Here is a 16557-nt window from a genome sequence, read left to right as displayed (position 1 = left end):
GTTGATGCAAGAAACATGCAGTGGAAGGAAAAATAGCCCATAGTTTATTGACTAGTGTAGCTCAGGGCAACCCGCTCTATTTCCAACAGGGCCTTGCAGCTGTACATTATGCGTATGAGAATGCTTCAACAATAACTATGGGATATCCAGTGATTATTGTAAAAGCTCTTTGTTCTGGGCAATGGAGGAGTCAGGAGACAGAGAAGCAGGTTCAAGGTCAGTCTTTAATTTCTCCAGTATAACACACAATTATGCTAATTTTGTAACATGACAGCGTTCATCGGACAGGCAGTTAACCTCTGTTTATAAGCACAATGCTAATTTTGTCGCTTGTGAAAAATCCACCTGAAGTAATCTGAGGCAGAGAGCAGACGTTAAGACTTTTTTTTTTTTTTTTAACTGCCCTGCTAGTTAGATAAGTTATCTAGCTTGTTGATTTACCCATGTAATAAAAAAAATGGTAGATATCTTACTATAATGTAGCAGATAGCCTTACCCATCCATTACACAGTAAAAATAAATAAATACATAAATAAAAATAAACCTTCAGCTGCCAAGTTATGCTACTGAGTATTTGGGGGTAAAATGTGCTAAAGTGTTCTGAAAATAATGGCAATAATTGTCCTAAAAGTAGGCTTCATTTTCTATATCCAATATATATATATATAATGTATGTATTTATTTGGGGTTAAATAGGACATTTCTTTGACAGGTTTAGTGAGAATCACCCACTCTACATAGAAATACATTTTGTTTAGTAGATTTCTTTGAATTTGATTTATTTAAAATTGCCTGCACTAACCTTTCACTCTCTGTTTTCGACATGTCCGGAGCAAGAACTCTGCAGTGACTGCATTTAGATTGTGTGTAGCTTCCTGTTCACAAGGAAAGTGTGAGAGGGCAGTCTGCATTTGGACATTCTGGTTAGTCTGCAAGCCTTTGGTGACTTTTCAGTGTATGGATTTATGAAGAACACACTGCTGGCTACCAATTGTTGTACTTTTTTTTTCTGTTGTAGAGATGGATAGAGACTATGGCTCCATGCTCAGCACCCTCAAGAGGAGGAGGCAGCTGACTGCTGATGAGCTTATGTTCATAGCATAGGCGGAAAAGGCTCATGAGGTCATGCGCACACAGGAGGAAGATCTGCTTGACCAGGAACTACTGCAGGAACACCCGGACCTCGAGGATATGGAGGATGAGATGGAACCTGATCCCCAGCCAAGACCATCAACTGGGTATGCATGAATGTGTATGTATTCTTTGTTTCTATTTCTCATATGACTGATACTGACAGTAACACTAACACTGTGTATTATTTTGGGTATGGCTAGCCATTTTCACACAGGTCCCAAGTCAGCTAGAAAGCGTAAATGCTTCCCTGACACTGTTTCTTATCCCTTGTACTCTGACATCGATTCATAGGCACCAAAACCTCTCCCATTTAAGCCTAGCCGTCCATTCGGTATTGATTTAGGTAGCGTGCATCAGGCTGTGCTGTCAATCTCCAATAGGATGTTGCAAGAAATGTATTTTTCATGCTGTTTTTTACTTGGGCTGTAGTTGCTGAGATATGCAGCTTTACAAACCATCAGGGGTTGGAGCTCGTACTTAACTGTCCATCATATTCTAGCTACCAAGGAGCTTGGATTCAGGTGACACCCGATTAATTTTTAGGAAATTTACCTGGTTTGTAAAAAACTGATGGCGACTAGACAAAAGAAGTAGCCCTCCAGCCCACTGTCATCAGCGATTATAACAAAAACATGGGCGGTGTTGATAGGTTAGACCAAATGGTAATATCTTATGACGTCCTACAAAAAACTCAGAAGTGGTGGAAGACTCTTTTTTCCCACTTCATAGACATTGCCGTCATCAATAGTTTAATATTGTTTAAGGGATGGCAACACATTCATGTGGCACCAGGGAATGAGCGTAGACCATTGAACTTAACCCAGATAGATTTCAGAGAAAACCTGGCTCGTCAGCTGGGAGGTATACATGGCAAGTTTCCCTTCGTCATCACGCCACACAGCCTATGTCCCTACATTTGAAGAGTCCTCTAATAGATGTTGGCTATGCTATCGGAAAAGTAGGACTGAAAATAATATAAGTAGCTTGTTTATTTGCGAAAAGACTTTGCTTGATTCATGATAGGAACTGTTTTCAGTCTTGGCACTCAGCTGAGTGTGACCAGTTTTGCGAAGAGGCCTAGGTTGGGCTGTGTTTACTGGTGTTGTTCTCCCCCTCCCCTCTTTTCTCCCTCTCGTCTCTCCACAGGTATTGCAGTTGTTGAGGATTTATGAATTTAAATATATTCTGTTCCTGCACTCTTTATTATAAATGTATTTACTGTAGAAAGTTTGATTTTGTATGTTTTGCTTTGTAATTCGTGTGTAATTCTAATGTAAAATTAAATAAAGTGTGTGTTTTATTGAACACATAAAATGTACATTTCAGTGTTTGTGTTCTTCAATTTCAGAGGCAATCTCAATTTATTATTACTGTTACGTTCTCGTGTTGTCTGCCCTGTGTTCTCTGTTTCACTAATCACGATTATGTCACGGTCTCGTGTCTTCCGCACTGTGTTTCATGTCGTCCGCACCGTGTTTTCTGTTTCACCCAGCACTGATCCCGTTCCATGTCACGTTTTCCCTGTTGTCCGCCCTGAGTCTCACTGTCCGTGTGTAAACTTCACGTCCCGTCTGTGGCAGCGGGGGCGTGGTCAAGCGCCCGTCCGGGAGAGAAAAGCGGTAAGGGCGCTTACACCTGAGCTAAATTATGTCTAACACCTGTGTCTAATTGCAGTAAGCATGGGGAGAGCGGCATAAAAGAGCAGCAGCCACAGAGCCTCGGGAGAGAGAGTGCCTACACCCAGACCAGCAGTTATAGAGAAAGTGTGCTGTACAATTGTATGTGACAAGAAGTGTGTTAATTAAAAGATCCTTAAGAGGCTGTTCCCCGTGTCATCCTTTGGGGAGTTGTGCTACACCGTCTTTCCCGGCGCTGGGAGGAGAACCCAGGATAGAGGGGGTAGACTCCGCCTCCCGAACCTCCCTCGGCTCCGCCTCCGGAGCCGCCTTCAGCTTCACCTCCTGAGCCTCCCTCGGTTCCGCCTCCGGAGCCTCCCTCAGCCCCGCCTCAGAAGCCTCCCTCAGCCCAGCCTCAGAAGCCTCCCTCAGCCTCGCCTCCGACGCCTCTAAGGTCCTTCCCGGCTCCACCTCTCCCGGCTCCGCCTCCGAAGCCTTCCTCGGCTGTGGCGCCTTCCCCAGCGTAGCCTCCCGAGCCACCCTTGGCCCCGCCTCCTGAGCCACCCTTGGCCCCGCCTACCACGGCCCAGCCTATGCCTCCTTCGGCGCCGCCTCCCAAGTCTTCTACGGCTCCAGAGCCTCGGGAGAGAGAGTGCCTACACCCAGACCAGCAGTTATAGAGAAAGTGTGCTGTACAATTGTATGTGACAAGAAGTGTGTTAATTAAAAGATCCTTACCTTGAGCAAGAGGCTGTTCCCCGTGTCATCCTTTGGGGAGTTGTGCTACACTGGTGCCGAAACCCGGGAAAAGAAAATTGGAGAAATCGTCCGAGTATGGAGAAGGGTCGCCCCGTAGAGTCCTCCCAGCTGGCGGAAGTCCTCCAGTCCCTCGTTACACTCCATCAGAGCCACCAACAATCCCTGCTTGAGCTCCGGCAGGACCAGGATCATCGATTCTTCGAGATCATGCGGGCTCAAGCAGAGGACTGACTCGCAATCCGGAGCCTCCTCAGCCAGGAGGCCGCTTCAGCCGCAGCTGCGACCCCGGACACCCGCGCCACGCTGCCCCCACCCACGTTACAGAAGATGGGGCCGGCAGATGATCCAGAGGCATTCCTCGACCTGTTTGAACGCACGGCGGAAATTTGGGGTTGGCCGCAAGACCAGTGGGCAGCCCGCCTAGTCCCTCTCTTGTCCGGGGAAGCTCAACTCACGGCCCAACAACTGCCGGCAACAAACCTCCTAGCTTATACGGATTTGAGGAAAGCCATCATGCAACGGGTTGGTCGAAGCCCGGAAGAAAATTGCAAACTCTTCCGGGGTATGAAGCTGGAGAAGTCCGACCGCCCGTTCGCGCTTGCCCAACGGCTCCGGGACGCCTGTCGGTGGTGGCTGCTTGCGGGGGACCGCGACGTCGATGGACTTGTCGACCAGGTGGTACTGGAACAGTTTGTCCAACGCTTGCCCAAGAGAACGGCGGAGTGGGTCCAGTGCCACCGCCCGGCGTCGCTGAAGGAAGCCGTACGACTCACGGAGGACCACATGGCGGCGATTCCAAGGGCAGATGAGCCCTCTCTCTCTGCCCGTTCCTGCCCCGCGCAGGCGTGGAGGATTTGTGAGACCAACTTCCCGGCCGTGGGAGAACCCGCCTACCCCTTCCCCGTCCTTCAGCCGCTCTCCTCCTCAGGTGGGGGCGCCCGCCAGCACGGGTGCGGCCGTGGCGCCTGGGCCGGCCTGCTGGAGGTGCGGAGACCCGGACCACTTCCGGGATCAGTGTCCGCTGATGGAAGTGGGGACGGTGGTGCGGGTCTCCGATGTCCCGCAGGCTGCCCCCGATCGGGCTGGAGCGTACCGTATTCCGGTAAGGATCCAGGGGGGTACATACCAAGTGTTGTTGGATACCGGCTGTAACCAGACCACCATCCACCAACGCTTGGTTCAACCCGGGGCTTTGGGCTCAGCTAAACGGGTGAGGGTGAGGTGTGTGCATGGGGATGTTCACAAGTATCCCATGGTGACTTTGGCGATCAAATTCCAGGGAGGAAAACATAGTGTGGAGGCAGCGGTTAGTTAATGTATTGGAGGGAGTTTGTGCGGATGGGTCCTGCATGAAAGTGAAGAGATGTGTGATGTGCGATGCTTTGGCGGGGAGGCAGAGCCGGGGCCGTCCTCGGCTGCTCCGAATGACGAGGGAAGGGGCGAGGCTATCGCCCCTCCTCTCAGGGAATTCCCGGAGGGGGACTTCCCCTTGGAGCAGTCGCAGGATGAAACCCTTAAGCACGCTTTTGACCAAGTGAGAGTAATCGATGGTCAACAACTCCGGCCGGGTGTCGCCGTTTCATATCCCTATTTTTCGGTTATTAAAGATCGGTTGTACAGAGTGACGCAGGACACTCAAACAAAGGAGGAGGTGACACAATTGTTGATTCCACGGAGCCGCCGGGAAATGGTTTTCCAGGCGGCTCACTATAATCCTATGGCCGGTCACCTAGGGGAAAGGAAGACACTTCTCCGTCTAATAGCCCGTTTCTATTGGCCGGGCATTGGCGGCGACGTCCGCAGGTGGTGTGCGGCGTGCCGCGAATGTCAGCTGGTAAACCCACCGGCCACCCCAAAATTGCCTTTGCGCCCCCTTCCATTGATCGAGGTTCCCTTCGAGAGAATTGGGATTGACCTCGTCAGGCCATTAGAACGGACGGCACGCGGACATCGCTTTGTTTTAGTCCTGGTGGATTACGCAACGCGATATACGGAAGCAGTGCCTTTGAGCAACGTCTCAGCACGTAGGGTTGCCGGGGCACTCTTCAAGATAATCTCCCGGGTGGGGGTTCTGAAAGAAATCCTCACCGACCAAGGCACTTCTTTTATGTCACGAACACTTCGCGAACTTTACGAACTCTTGGACATTAAGTCGATTCGCAGATGGACAGATGGACTGGTGGAACGATTTAATAAAATGCTCAAAAATATGATTCGTAAATTCGTACACGAAGACGCTAGGAATTGGGATAAGTGGCTGGACCCCCTTTTATTCGCAGTACGAGAGGTCCCGCAAGCCTCCACGGGGTTTTCCCCATTTGAGCTGCTGTACGGGCGACGCCCACGCGGGGTCCTCGACGTCATCCGTGAAGCTTGGGAGGAGGGTCCTTCTAATAGTAAAAACGAAATTCAATACGTTCTTGATCTTCGAGCAAAGCTCAACACACTGGGGCAATTAACACAGGAGAATTTGCTCCAGGCTCAAGAACGCCAACGCCGGCTGTATGACAGGGGTGCTCAGCTACGGGAATTTGCACCGGGAGATAAAGTCCTTGTATTACTCCCAACATCGAGTTCGAAATTACTCGCCAAGTGGCAAGGACCCTTTGAGGTCACACGACGAGTAGGGGATCTCGATTATGAGGTTAAACGTACCGATAGAGGGGGCACGCATCAAATATATCACCTCAACCTCCTGAAATTATGGAGAGAAGAGGCGGCCTCTGTGACGTTGGCAACGGTAGTTCCGGAGAGGGCGGAGCGCGGACCGGAGGTAAACAAAGCCTGCAATCCTAACACCCCGGTTCCTTGTGGAGACCACCTCTCGCCGAGCCAACTCGCAGAGTCGTGTTTTCTCCTCTACCGGGCCGTACAAACGTCATACAACACCACATCGAGACCGAGCCGGGCGTGGTGGTACGTTGCCGCCCCTATCGCTTGCCTGAACATAAAAAGAAAGTAGTTCGGGAAGAATTGGACGCGATGCTTGAGATGGGAGTAATAGAAGAATCCCACAGCGATTGGTCCAGCCCGGTCGTCCTTGTTCCCAAGAGCGACGGGTCTGTGCGTTTCTGTGTGGATTATAGAAAGGTGAATGCGGTGTCTAAATTTGACGCGTACCCAATGCCCCGTGTTGATGAACTGCTCGATCGGTTAGGTACTGCTCGGTTTTATTCGACCTTGGATCTAACGAAGGGTTATTGGCAGATCCCCTTGACACCAATGTCCTGTGAAAAAACGGCCTTCACCACGCCGTTTGGATTACACCAATTTGTGACGCTTCCTTTCGGTTTGTTCAGGGCACCAGCCACGTTTCAGCGTCTCATGGATAGGATCCTCAGACCGCATACTGCTTACGCCGCTGCCTATCTAGACGATATCATCATTTATAGCAATGATTGGCAGCGGCACATGCAACATCTGAGGGCTGTCCTGAGATCGCTGCGGCGGGTGGGGCTCACGGCAAACCCGAAAAAGTGCGCGGTTGGGCCTGTGGAGGTACGGTATCTGGGGTTCCACTTGGGTCATGGCCAGGTGCGTCCCCAAATTGACAAGACCGCGGCGATTGCATCACCAAAAAGGGGGTGAGGCAGTTCCTGGGGCTGGCTGGCTATTACAGAAGATTTGTGCCTAATTATTCGGATGTCACCAGCCCGCTGACTGACCTCACTAAAAAGGGGGCTCCAGATCCAGTCCAATGGTCGGAGCAGTGCCAACAGGCGTTTACACAGATTAAAGCTGCACTATGTGGGGGCCGCTTTTGCATGCACCTGACTTCTCTCTCCCTTTTGTATTACAGACGGATGCTTCAGACAGAGGGCTGGGGGCCGTACTCTCGCAGGTGGTGGAGGGGGAGGAGCACCCGGTGCTGTACATCAGCCGGAAGCTCTCCTTGAGGGAGACCAAGTACAGCACCGTAGAGAAGGAGTGTCTGGCCATCAAGTGGGCAGTCCTCACACTCCGTTACTACCTGCTGGGGCGGGCCTTCACCCTCTGCTCGGAACACGCCCCACTCCAGTGGCTTCACCGCATGAAGGATACTAACGCCCGGATCACCCGTTGGTATCTGGCCCTCCAGCCCTTTAAATTCAAGGTGGTCCACAGACCGGGAGTGCAGATGGCTGCCGCTGACTTCCTGTCCAGAAATGGGGGGGGAGTGGTAGGCAGGCCGGATGACGCCCCGGCCTGAGTCGGGCGGTGGGGGTATGTGACAACGGGGGCATGGTCAAGCGCCCGTCTGGGAGAGAAAAGCGGTAAGGGCGCTTACACCTGAGCTAAATTATGTCTAACACCTGTGTCTAATTGCAGTAAGCATGGGGAGAGCGGCATAAAAGAGCAGCAGCCACAGAGCCTCGGGAGAGAGAGTGCCTACACCCAGACCAGCAGTTATAGAGAAAGTGTGCTGTACAATTGTATGTGACAAGAAGTGTGTTAATTAAAAGATCCTTAAGAGGCTGTTCCCCGTGTCATCCTTTGGGGAGTTGTGCTACACCGTCTTTCCCGGCGCTGGGAGGAGAACCCAGGATAGAGGGGGTAGACTCCGCCTCCCAAACCTCCCTCGGCTCCGCCTCCGGAGCCTCCTTCAGCTTCACCTCCTGAGCCTCCCTCGGTTCCGCCTCCGGAGCCTCCCTCAGCCCCGCCTCAGAAGCCTCCCTCAGCCCAACCTCAGAAGCCTCCCTCAGCCTCGCCTCCGACGCCTCTAAGGTCCTTCCCGGCTCCGCCTCTCCTGGCCCCGCCTCCTGAGCCACCCTTGGCCCCGCCTACCATGGCTCCGCCTCCTGAGCCCCCCACGGCCCAGCCTACGCCTCCTTCGGCGCCGCCTCCCAAGTCTTCTACGGCTCCGCCTCCGAAGTCCTCCTTGGCCCCGCCTCACACGGCTCCGCCAGCCTCTGTCCTGCAGCCAGCTCCCAGCCTCTCCCCCAGGCATATCCCCACATTGTGGCCGCCTTCCAGGCCTCCTGAACCTGCCCCTGCCCGGTTGATGCCCCCCAGGCCACCGGACCCAGTCCCCTTCGCACACCCCCATAGACTGCTTGCCTGCCCTCTCGGCCTCCCTGGTCTGCCTGTCTACCCTCTCGGCCTCCCTGGTCTGCCTGCCTCCCGTGGACTGCCTGATTGCCCCCTTGACCTGTCTCAGCACCCCTTGCACCCCCGTGAACTGCCTTTGTGCCCCTTGTTCTCCCCCTGGTCTGTCTGTTTTCCCCCAGTCTACCCCCTCTATCCTGGGTTCTTCATTCCTTTTTATTGTTTCTTTTTTTTCTCTTAAGACCGTCTGGAATCCGGTCCTTTTGAGGGGGGATTATGTTACGTTCTCGTGTTGTCTGCCCTGTGTTCTCTGTTTCACTAATCACGGTTATGTCACGGTCTCGTGTCTTCCGCACCGTGTTTCGTGTCGTCCGCACCATGTTTTCTGTTTCACCCAGCACTGATCCCGCTCCATGTCACGTTTTCCCTGTTGTCCACCCTGAGTCTCACTGTCCGTGTGTAAACTTCACTTCCTGTCTTTCCCGGCGCTGTCACAGCTTTATTGTCCGCACCTGTTCGTCATTTTGTTATCACCGTGTCTGTCCATTTAAACCCCGCTGTTTTCTCCTTCCCCTGTCGATCGTTGACGTTTCTTGTTCGTCTTCACGGTTCACGTTTATTCCTATGACCTCTTGCTGTTCACTCTGTTCCCCTAGTTCATTCAAGGATTCCCCAGCCCTTCGTGGATGTTCGCTGTTTGTCCCACCTACTGTGTGTTATTTTGTGTTTGAGTTTATTCCCATCATGGACTTTTCATTTGTTCCTGTGTTTTGTTTATTAGTTGATGTTTTTTAAATAAAAGACCGCATTTGGATCCACATCACCCGTCTGCCTTCTCCTGACTTCACACAAATCGTTACAATTACAGGTGCTCAAAAGGTGTATTTGAGGAGTGGTCATGTGAAATGTATCTTAACATTCTAAATGTTCGTTTTATTCTGTTTTCCCACTAATCACTTGAATGGTCATAACTTTTAAACAATTGATTATATTTCTAATCTGTCTGCTATTCTACATTGCCCACACAATTATGTATGTTTCATACACTCTACATTTCCCTCTAGCTTGTAATTAAAATAGTTGAAAATGCAGTTGTCTGATGAAGTATGGTGGCCCGAGAAGATTTTTGTAAAAATTACTGTGTGAAATCTTATTGATAAAGGATGATTAGCCTTAAATAATCATACATATATTTATATCATTTGAAAGCCATAGTTCTCTTCAAAATGGTTCAGATGTGTGATGTTATATGAATAGGAATATAATATGAATTTCAATATGAATACCATGTTCTGGCACAAAATTGAATTTTTGTGCTGGAAAGGGTTAAGCCAGCTGCATTGATTCCTTTAGCCCATGAAGGAACACCGCATGATTGCATGTCAAATTCATCAGCATTCACTAGGTTGAGGCCAGATCTTGAGTCTATACCAATCTCTGAAACAGATGGACTTATTTTGTAGATGTTTCTTGTTTCCGGGATCATTTGGGAAATCATACAGAATATGCAGTTGTGAAACAAGACAGAGATGACTTTATATCGGTAAAATCACAACATTGTACTCAACCTTGTTCTGCTCAACTAGCAGAATTGAATGCTCTTACTGCTGCATGTCAGGTAGCTGAAGGACAAACAGTTAACATTTTCACTGATTCGGCTTCTGCTCATGGTGGTTGTCACCTGTTTGGAGCTGTATGGAAACAAAGAGGTTTTTAGAAAAAGTGATGGAACCGCAATTCAACATGCAGAACATATTGGACAGTTGATTTCTGCAATGATGTTACTTAAAAGATTTTCTATAATTCAATGTCAAGCACACAAAAAGGGCAATGACTTTGTCATCAAGGGAAATAATGCAGCAGATTTAGAAGCCAAAAAGGCTTTTGAATACTGTCAGAAATTAGTTCAGACTATGGATTGGCATTTATCCAACAAACTGTAAAGAAGGTATTGCAATGACTAAGAATAAAATAGAAACTAGGATATGTTTATCATCCACAATCACAGGGAAGGATAGACAGGGTAAATGGCACCCTTAAGGCCAAATAACAAAATATGTGCGAGCACTAAGCTCAGTTGGATTGATGCTTTGCCTCTTGCTTTAATGAGCTTTCGTATGCAAATGAACAGAAATACGCATCTAACCCTGCATGAAATGCTTACGGGTCGACCCATGCCTGTGCCAAACTGGATAGTTCCTTATAAAGGACCCTCACTTGAGCAATTGCAAATGGAACTGAAAGTGCATATGCAACAACTAACTGCAATACACAAAGCTATTTGCAAGAAAAAAGGAAGGAGCCAAGTAAAGCAGAAGTACCCTGTTCAATTGTTCCAGGTGATCAGGTGTATCTGAGAGTATTCAGGAGAAAGTGAATCGAGCCCAGGAGAGATGGACCCTATATAGTGGTGAGTGAAATGCAGTCCAAGTGGAAAGCAGCACCACATGGTATCATCTGAATCATTGCACCAGGGTACTCTGAGTGAGAGAAAGACCTGAAGAGGAATCTGAAAGAAGCGATACTGAAGACCAAGAAACACCAGGAGAAAGGCTTCATGATGCTGAAATAAATTTACAAGGTGAAGAAGGCCAAGAAGAAACTGCTCGTGGAGAGGGAAGTAGACTGACAGACCATCAGGAGATGGAAGATGAGTCTGATAATGTGCCTGATACAGAGGACAACATGTATGCTGCAACAGACACAGAAGGTCCAAGCCACACTGACCCCCAAGAACCAGGAGAAGAACCAGAATTCCCTACAATAAACTTTGCAGACCTGGACTGGTTTCAAGAATGATCTCAAGCAGCGAAGCAGATGACATTGATCAATGCGAATGGTCCAATGCAATACAATGACAACTAACCTGGATGGACAGAAAGACAATTGGGAGGAAATTGATTCCTCCAATGAAAAAAAATAAATAAATAAATATATATATATATATATATGTTACGTCTACTATTTTTTTATGTATTTGATATATTTACAGATCTTGATCTTTATGCTGTCATACCCAATGTGCTGTTATGTTACTCTAATCAAATTTTGATGATGTTTTCTGTTTTATTCTACATAACCATGAAACCATGGTCAAGTGCTGAACCAATTACATGCTCATGCTTATAATACAATATTCTCTCTCTTGGGTATAGTGTTGAGGGAGACAGGATCTTTTACTTTTCTCTTGTTAAAGGGTAACTAAACCCTAAACCAACTTTTTTTAGATAATGATCTGTATGCATGGGGCTTTATTAGTACTTGTCATTGATTCAAGTAATTTTTTTGACATTTGTGTGTAAAGTGTTTTAATTCTACAATATATGGTGTAAAAACGTCTGAGTGCTGCCCTCTTCAGGTTGAACGGTGGCTACTGCAGTTGAATTTTCCTATTGGCTGTTGCGGTACTTCGTGACGTAAGCGGTGACAGCTGACGTAAGCAGGTTCCAGCTCACCACGCCAGATTCATGTACATGTCGTCTTGCGACCGTGTGAGGAATAATAATAACATAGAGTCTGACAGCAGCTGTCAATTAATCCGTCACTACGAGTCTCAGGTGCCCAGGTGCCCCGCTCAGCCCCGCACTCGGTTCGTTCCCTCTATCCCCACCGGGGTCTGCCCACTTTTCCTGCATTTTCAAATATTTCTAGTGGGTGGAGTCAGACTCTGAGCAGGTGTTTAGTTACCCTTTAAGCATGGGGGGCTAAGTTTGGTCCTGATGCTCCACAGGAATGCTGTTCCATGATCTAAATATTGCAATATGCAATGATCTAAAAATGGCAATGTGTAATCAATGTACTATGAATAACTGCATTATGTAAATTAGATATTTAATCATTCATTTATTTATGATTTACTCAGTTTAATAATCGAAGTGCAAATCAATGGAAAAATACAACTTAACTTCTCTATGGAGAATTACAACCTCTCTCTGTATGACCCTTGTGTGAATTCAATTCAATTCAATTCAATTCAATTTTATTTGTATAGCGCCTTTCACAACACACATCGTTTCAAAGCAGCTTTACAGAATATCAGCATTAACAGACGATAAGACTGTAATGTCTATAAAGTCGATGAATCATCATTGTGTAATTTAGATAAAATACGATTTTTAATAGTGTTTAAGAATAATTAAATGATAATTGTATTAATAACCCCAGTGAGCAAGCTGTAGGCGACTGTGCAAGGAACACAAAACTCCATAAGAATAACCCAGAAGGAGATGTGTGTGTTGCTACTAAAAGGATGATCTGAGTCAGGCACTACCTGGTGCCTGAAAGATGCAAATAATATATGTGCGTTAATTAGAGATTCGTCCTCACCACACGGATTGAGTCACTACGCCTACGCTAGGACTTCGAGCACATTGGGAATTCCAAATTGGGGAGAAGAAAAATAAATAATATTTCTGTAATTGAATGTTTCAGCTTAAAAAGTGGGGAAAAGAAGAACAAATTGTAAGAAGGGAGATGTGGTGACATGAGATGTATATTTTAGATTGTGATTGGATGTTAACTGTGAGGTCCAGGGTTGCCAGGTAATGAGGCAGGACTTTGAGACACAGAGTTAGAGTGCACAACATGTGGTTGAAGTGTGTTCAATAAAGTTCTGACTAAGAATTATTCATGTGTCTGCACATTGTATCATGACAGTAGGCCTAGTAATTTCACTATTTGCAGGATTGACATTAAACTTTGTAGAATAATTAAAGTTTTCGGGGTCAAGTGACCATGTGGGGAGAGAGAATGCTGCAAGTGCATCCACCTGAGATGAGTTGTGACTAATTACCCTCTCTATCTTCACAGTGAGAGTCGGGGAGATAAAAAGACGGCCAGTTCTCAGAGAGAGGAGAGAGACAGACAGACCAGAGTTTTCGTGTTGTGTGATGCTGAAAAGCAGACTATTTATTTGAGTAAAGCTGAAAAGAAGCCGTCTTGTGTTTTGATTGAAGCTGTACAGCGATTGCTGGTTATTTGTGAATAAAACGTACTCACATGAACTATTTGTTACAATGTAATTTTCAGGGATGGATAACAACACTGAAAATGTAATAAAATGGCGCTGAAATAAAGTAGCACTATGTACAGGGCGCCGAAAAGCAGCCCAAAAAGATCTTTGAGTATGTTTTTTGTCAATTACAGATTTATTTATTTTATCAAAAGCAAATTTGCTTTTAGTTTCTTTTGTTAATTGATGTACAACTTATTATTTACAATGTTTTTCTATATGCACATGTTAGCCAATTTGTCATTGAGCATGGGATAGAGGGAATGGTGAATCCCACCAAGGTAAAGAGGAAGTGGAAAAATCTTAATCAAAAATACAAAGTTAAACATCTCTATTATGTTTTACATTCTACATTAGACAGACTACAATGTCAAGTAACAGTCATCTAGATACCTCAAAAATAACAATATATAAACTGATCAGTCACAACATTAAACCACCTGCCTAATATTGTGTAGGTCCCCATCGTGCCACCAAAACAAGTCAAGTCATTTTTATTTGTATTGCGCCTTTCACAACACACAGTTTCATAGGAGCTTTACAGAAGATCATGCATTAACAGAAAACTGTAATATCTATAATGTCTTCATCATCATTGTGTAGTTTGATAAAATATGATTGTGAATTGTGTATAAAAATAAGTAATTAAATAATAATTGTATTTATAACCCCAGTGAGCAAGCTGAAGGCAACTGTGGCAAGGAACACAAAACTATATAAGATGTTGGTTAATGGAGAAAAATAACCTTGGTTAATGGAGAAAAATAATCACTGTGGGGGTCAGTTCCCCTCTGGCTAACGTTATGAATATAATTCCAATATTACTTATGTATAGTGCAAGTCATGGTTTAACATTACTAAACTAAGTAAGTGTTAAGATTTTGAGAGCTGTAAGATTAATGACTAATGTCTTTGAAGTTCATCTGGATTAACTGCAGAAGTTCACATAGATGCAATTGTTCTTGTTAGTTGGCTGATGAAGGCTTTTGTTGGCAATTAATTGATAGTCTATGTATTCCATTTCAAGCGTGTAGTCCATCATAAGACTGAGGTAATGCAGGCAGAGATCAGTTAGGTGCAGTTCAACGTGGCCGGTAATTTTGGTGAGGTCTATCCTAAGTCCAAGGTTCAGGCAATGGCATATGAGGTATCCCATGTCTTATGGTTAGAGTTGACATCAGTTCTTCCTCTGAATTCCATCGTAAAAGGATGATTGGCTGGCACCGGCTGCTATTAGTCATCATCACACAGCTACACGTAGCAGTGGAGTCCAATGCGAAGCAGGAATGGAACTGGATCCGGCCGGTTCTGGTGACCTCAGGATAGGAGTCCTGAGGTTGAGACAGGGAAACAAATAAAATAATATTAGCATAGATGCCATTCAATTTATTGCAGAATTATAGATCACAATACATTTTTCTGGTTCTGGCAGACCTAAATAAAGCAGCCTAATTGTGAGTTGAAGCATAAATTAGGTGTATGCCTGGCTAAATAGATGAGTCTTTAGTCTAGACTTAAACTGAGTGAGTGTGTCTGCATCTCGAACAGTGCTAGGGAGTCTATTCCATAGTTTAGGAGCCAAATATGAAAAGGATCTACCTCCTTTTGTGGATTTTATTCTAGGAATTATTAACAGGCCAGAATTTTGTGACTGTAATGAACGTGATGGAATGTCACTTAAGTACTGCGGAGCTAGATCATTCAAAGCTTTGTACGAAGTTAACAGAATTAAAAAAAATATATAAAATTTAACAGGTAGCCAATGTAACGATGGCAATATTTCTTAGGTTGAAGAATGCTGTTCTACAAACATTGGTAATATGATTTTCAAAGGATATATTGATATGAAATATAACACCTAAGATCTTCGCTGTTGAAGATGATGTAACAGTACATCCATCGAGAGTCAAATAATATTTTAGCAGCTTATTTTTTTAGAGGTTTTTAAAAAAATAACCATGCTAATGTAACTCCACAAATGGCAACACAATTCTCTAGCCTATTAAAGAGAATGTCATGATCTATCGTGTCGAATGCAGCACTAAGATCTAAAAGCACTAGAGCGCTCGTTAAGACGGCAGCACCGTAAGTCCTGTTTACTTTTTGTCCCCACCCCAAACATGACATATTAGTATTACAACAAATGTTTCTGTTAATAGTAGTCACTTAAAATAGATTTTCTAAATGTGTCCTCATCGCCCCCATGTTAAAAGTAATTTCTGCACCACTGCTAACGTAACTTTACACCATGTGTCATCTAATTTTGTTATTTGGCCATTTTATATTTTCTGTTTACTTTAACGGCCATGTATGAGTGAGAAAATGGTGTAAACTGTGTGACTGTTACAGTCTGTAAATCGTTTCAATTATATTCCTTGCCCCACTGAGATTTAATTCAGATTGCAATAGTTATATTTATTCCTGTTAGAAAAAGTTAAGTGTTACTCAAATTGCACTAATTTTACTGTAAGATGAAGGGGAGGGAGAGAGGAGGAGAGGTGGAATGTGGAGGGAGGGGAGGGAAAGAAGGAGGGGGAGAGAGATTGTATGTATGTGGTAAATTGTCTGTGGGTATTACTGAGAGTTGATTAAGAATGCACAAGTTTTAGTTATTCCTTTTAGAAAAACATTTAAGTGTATGGGAGGACAACTCCCATATGCGTTATCACGCAAGGTCAAGTGTACTGAGTCGTAAGGGAAGAAAGGAAAATTGCACTTTCTCCACGGTCCCTTATTTACCGCTACGCCAAGAGGAACTCTTCCCGGGATAACTCACATTGCGATGGACTTTGGAGGCCAGTGCTCAACATATCGATTGAAAATAATGAAAACAAGCTTGTTGAACATTATTAGCTTTCCATGTTTTAGGCAACTGTAATTCTAATTTGGAAAAGTAAGCCGTTTATCGCTGAATGTGTCTCGAATATCGAAAAAAATCTTAACCTCGCTAAGAATAACGATGATATTTTATTATTTTATTATTATAGTTATTTATTACCGGTGTAGTCTAAG

General features: G+C 45.6%; 1 long non-coding RNA gene across 1 annotated transcript; it reads left to right on the top strand.

Moving 5' to 3' along the window:
• The first annotated feature begins 833 nt into the window (after positions 1–833).
• On the top strand, positions 834–13633 carry LOC127662988 (uncharacterized). Its single transcript, XR_007972945.1, has 3 exons — positions 834–923; positions 1019–1252; positions 13344–13633. It is a non-coding gene; the product is annotated as an uncharacterized LOC127662988 (long non-coding RNA).
• The last annotated feature ends 2924 nt before the right edge of the window (positions 13634–16557 follow it).

This window comes from Xyrauchen texanus, chromosome 23, assembly GCF_025860055.1.
Source record: "Xyrauchen texanus isolate HMW12.3.18 chromosome 23, RBS_HiC_50CHRs, whole genome shotgun sequence".
Lineage (NCBI taxonomy): Eukaryota > Metazoa > Chordata > Actinopteri > Cypriniformes > Catostomidae > Xyrauchen > Xyrauchen texanus.
This window is presented reverse-complemented; position numbering and strand designations above follow the sequence as displayed.